Genomic DNA, 5,777 nt, shown 5'->3' on the forward strand with positions numbered 1-5,777 from the left:
CTGCCTGCCTTAACAAAGTTTTTTTTTTTTTTTAATTATTTGAATAGGGGACATGACAATAATAGAAAGTGACATCGAGGAGGAAGTTACTCGATCAAACCAATTGACACAAGACCTTGTCTAGGCATGGGATGAGGCTGTAGACTAGTACGTATGGCGAGAAGCTGAGCAAAGATGCTCTCCCCACCAATTAGGTATAGGTCAAACTCATAGTGAACGAAGTTGTGACAATCTCCTAGGGAGTCTTCCAAGGTTACTAGCACATAGATAGGTAGAAGTAGAAGAAGAAAGAGAGGCTACCCAAAAAAATATTGAAGCAAGCAAATACTAGAATGGTTCTACAAAAGGAACAAGAAAGAAGAGGATCATAGGGACACAAATAAACATTGCATCGCACACCTAGTAACCCCAAAAATTAATGCCCCTTCTACCAGGTAAGGATAGGAGGCACCATAAGGAGATACACCTAGAGGAAGATGAGCTTGAAGTAAGGTGATCTGTATGCATACAACAACAAATAGAAAGACAATAAAGACTACAAAACCTTGCTCACAAGTTCAGTGAGAACTAAAAAGGAAGGGCCACCATTTGGTAGCACTGCCTATGGGGTATTAATATTTGGTACAATGTGTAATGAGGAAGACACAGACATTTGGGAAGAAGAGTTGGATGAAACAAAGGGCTTTGTGCAATCCAACACCAGCGGCAAAGAAAGAGGATTGGAGCGAGAGGTAGCCGACTTGTTTAAAAGTATGGTATGTAGGATAAAGGGGTTGGCTATATCTGATGAAGTAACAATAGGGAAAATAGAGCCTAAGACCCTGGGAAGGAGGGAATACTCATACAACCAAGGTATATTGGTAGAGGGTAGAAAAGGGGAAGGCTCACAGTCTGACGGTAGGTGAGAAATAGCAGGAGGGAATGAAAGAAGGAATTTTGAGAACACAAGAAGCCATGAAAGAAAAATGCCAAACACCTCAGCTACACAAAAACTTCCCAAGTTTATTGGGGAAGGAGTGTAGGATCCAATACAATATTATAGAAAATGTGTGACCATTTGGGAGGCAACTAGATAAGAAGATGAGCATTCCTGGGTAGAAGCTTTCCCAACCACCCTACAAGGCATAGCAATTCATAGGTACACCAACTTTCTAGCCACCCTAAAGGCCACGTGGAGCACCCTGAGAAAGGCCTTCAAGGAGGAATTCATATTGTTTCAAGATGATGATAAAGTAGTAGCAAATATATATAACACATGTCTATTGATTTTGTAGCATTATTTTCTAAAAAATGTAACAACACTCATGATTATTTTTGTGTTCCAAGTGCTGATCCAAATGCATATATATAGGAGTAGAAGAGACATGCCTCCATGTTAATCAATATTGGTTATGGTAATTTAATTTCCATTAGACATTATTAACAACAATATATATGTGTATAATGGACGATTAATCAAATGCAATAATGTTTAACCGAAAACCATTTTGGATTAACTCTAGACAAATTCAATCCAACTAAAGCTACAACATTAACACTCTCTCTTAGCTAGGGAGAATTGTTATAAAAACACATTATGCTCTCAAGCATATAGAGAGATATCATCTCAATATGATATCCTTGGAATGACATATTTAAGGATATCAACATATGTATATCAAATCAGAAATAATCCAACTAGTGCTATTTCATCAACACCCCCTCTTAGCGAGGGAAGATTTAAACAACACAACCATCTGACAAAATGGTGATATAATTTTGAATAATTTTACTAATCTCACATTCTTGTGATGCAAGCACTACCATCAACACCAATATGCCTATCAACAAGAATATCATACCCTAGAAACATATTAGTTACCTAATTTTTGGCACACTTTGGGACAATACTGAATGTAGTCTATCAGATGAAAAACTTGATCTAGGGACAACAAATTAGTCTCCATTATGACAAGTATCATGATCTCTAATACACTTTGGGACATCAACTTAATGCAATCTATTGTGATTTGTTAGTTATCATGCTCTTCGGCACATTCTAGGACAAGTAAATGAAGTCTATTGTGATAATAGATCAAGAACTAAAGAACAAAAAATGTAGTATCATGATCTCCAACACATTCTGAGACATCAACTTAATGTAATCTATCATGATACCTTCATTATCATGATCTCTGACACATTCTAGGACAACATTTTAATGTAGTCCATCATGATAGCAATTCAAGTCATTGTTAAGATCGTCACCTTACAATAGTGATCTCACAACACAAACATTGATGAAAGATCCTAACCTCTCATGAGGTTTACCAATAGAATCATGTAGAAACTCAGTAGAAAATCTACCTTTTGATGTCAATAGGTCCACCTTCCAACCATAGCTTCATGTCATGAACTTGGCTCAAAATAGTCTTTATCGATTCAATTTTGAAAACCCCGAGAAAATTTAGGGCATGTGTTAACCCTTTCTTAAAAATGTGTTTATTTTCTTATTTCAATTTTCCATCAACACAAAACTTCTCATATGCACTTCTGAACTCAAAATCTCCTACCTTGCCAATTTACACATATATTACGACCTCACATCATGATCTTAAAATGAATTTTGATAGGATCAAGGATAGGTCTCAAGAAGGATCTCCTCTTGCAACAATCTTAGGATACACCTTGAATTTAGGTGGATTAACAATTTCATTTAAAACTAATTCAAAATTACTAACCATTCAATCTTCTTTTCTGCAGCTAATGAATTGGATAACATTACATTACTTAGAGTTTCATCAATGAAACTATTCTTCACTCAACTTCAACACAAATCTCACAAATATTCCTTCAACTCTAATGAAATGCAATATATTTTCTCAAACTCACTCAAATTCACTTAGAAATTTTTTAGGCTCTAGTTTCTCTTTAAAAATGGAATACAATGTATGAAAAATAATTGAAAAAACTCACTATATAGGCCAAAAATTTGATTTTTGGGCCTCATTAATAATCCATACACAAGTGGGTGCAACACACTCAAGTCTTAGTCACTATTGCATGATTTTGTAGGAGCACTTCACAAATTCCTTTAGTTGAGCTAATCTATAACTTGATGATCATTAATCAATCTTACTTGGAAACCTAACATGTTTTCAAATGTCAATAGTGGCACTTAGTCATTATTGACTTTGCAAGTTGACATCTAGACACATCCACTCTTCTATACATTTGTTCTTATGCATATGATCATAAGCTGATTTGGACTTTCATTCTTACACTATTAGGAACTAATGTATGATTTGACAATTTAAAATATAGTTCCATACATATCTCTCAATTTAGTTTGTGGTGTTGGAATCACTTGATCCATTGGATTGGGTGATCATAACCTCATCACTTTCATTGTTGCATCCTTCAGATTTCTTCTCCTAGGTTTGATTCATCTAGGTTCTCACATCTTTAACATTAACCTTTTATTTTCCATTATTCTCTTCATCATTTAATGTTGGTGCTCAATTCCTACAGTCTCTACTTAGGTGACTAACCTTTAGATAGTGAAAGAAAACTAGACCAAAGTTATTCCAGTTTCCTAATCTTTCTCTAAGATGTATTCTTCCATAATTTTTTACAATATGTCCATAATTCTACATAAATGACAAGTGACCCAAGTTTTGTAATCAAAATTTATTGTATTTACTTTCCTAGTTGCATTTCATTTCTTTAGATCTATAATATTGTGCCTTGTGACCATACTTCTAACATGTATAGAAATAATCCTCAAATCTAGATGTAGCTGGTGTCTATCTAAAAGGGTATTATTATAATTCTAAGTTGTTAAAACTAAAGTGAAGCAAAGTGATTGAAAATTCTCTCAAGAATGAAAGTAAACAAAATGACAACATAACATTAGAGTGCAAGCATGCGATATGCGAGAGCAAGAGGACTAAGAGGTAAAATTCAATGGTGGAGAATCAATCTCATGTTGAGTTTGGTATACAAAAATCTAAAGATTCATGATCAAAATTAGTGTTTAGGAGGAAAAAAATGTGTGGAGGAGAAAGGAGATTTCACCCACCTTGAAAAGCATGTCCTCACATGTGTAGACAAAATGCTTTTCTTTTTATTTTTAAAATAGGAACAATCCTTTTCATGTGAACACAAGGATTTTATTTAATTAAAAGGGGGCACAACTATTTTAATTAAATAGGAACTTAGGATAAGGTTGTCAAATATAAAGTATTTTTAATTGAACAAAGATGATAGGTAAACAAGATTTAGTCTATTATTAGGAATTTAAAAATGCAGAAAGGGGCCTTGTAGTTTACTAGATCATTTTTGGGTGATTGCATTTTCCCCTCTTTGAGTTAATGTGTGATTGATCTGGGAACACATTGGGACACAGAGTGGAGATATTAAAAGGTAATATAGAAATCCAATTTCAAACCTTATGGAATGAAGCACCAAGAGATAGATAGGATGAATTGGAACCCATAATGATAATATGAGAACCTATATGCCCATTATAGATATTCAAGTCAAGATGAGTCAGCATGTCACTTTGCACTTTGAACTTAATCCATCTCATATCCTTTTTCCTTCCTTGGTTTGGAATTGGTTGTTGTCTAATTCTAGGGGAAAAAACTCTATAGCTTATTGGGCCTCTTGGTTGCATTAGTGTTCCTTTTGTAGCTATATAAACAATATTTCTCAGCACTTTCCATAAAGGGTCTCAAGTAACACTTATTCCTAGGTTTTCACCACTTGGAAAGAATTATTTTTTTAGGACTTTTTATGATTTTTTTGTTCTAAAATTTAATTTTTTTGGTGATACATCAAAATGTCTTTTGATATATTTTAACTAAGATGGTCATTTTTTAAGGATATTTTATACCTTTTAGATTTTTTTTGGACCATATATGACTTTTTTGGATTTTTTAGGACCATATAGTATGTACAAAGATTTGTACAACAAAAGCATCATGCATAAAAGTTCCTAAGATGTAGAACATTCATAGGTTTAGGGAGTCTTTTGCCCCTATATTTAGAAAGATGATAAGCACTGGACCCAAAAGTAGTAGTGATAATATTGGGACCCAACTAGTTAAGTTCAAATTTTCCTTTCTATTCTCTTTTCTACTAATTCTTTGGATTCTCTCTAAGGACTAAATCACCAAGCTATAGCTCTCTAGGATGAACCTTCTTGTTGTAATTTTGAGACATTCTTTTCTAATAAGCTCTTATGTGATCAAAAGAAGATTTTAAACATTCATCTAGATTTTAATTCTTTGATTCTCATAACTATATAGTCTTCATTAGTGATCAAACCTTTAAAAGAGACTTTTAGAGAAGGAATCTCAACCTCAAGTGTAAAAATAACCTCAGATCCATTCACTTATTCAAAAGGTGAAGCTTTAGTAAGTGTGTAGTTTCTAGTCCTACAAGCCATAATGAGGGATTAATCTTAAAGTGTCAACCCCTTCTCGATTTATGAATTTTCCTATGAAAGATTTCAAGAAAATTTTTGTTAAATGCTTTAGCTTGTCCATTTTCTCAAGGATAGTAGATTGAAGACTAGTTTTGTTTAATCTTAAAGTTCTTGCATAACTACTTGAGATATATATTTTTTAATTATCCTCCTTTATCAAGGACTATGGATGTTTAGGGATGCCATAGAAAAAATTAGGTGATTTAGGATGAGGAGGTACATTTTTTTTCTTGTAGTAGTAGATGTTAGAATTCTTTAGAATAACTGAGAGGGGGGGGGTGAATCAGTTATCCAAGGTCTAAATGCC

The sequence above is a fragment of the Cupressus sempervirens genome, chromosome 5 (genome assembly GCF_028749045.1).
Source record: "Cupressus sempervirens isolate cs-2001-9-10 chromosome 5, ASM2874904v1, whole genome shotgun sequence".
NCBI lineage: Eukaryota > Viridiplantae > Streptophyta > Pinopsida > Cupressales > Cupressaceae > Cupressus > Cupressus sempervirens.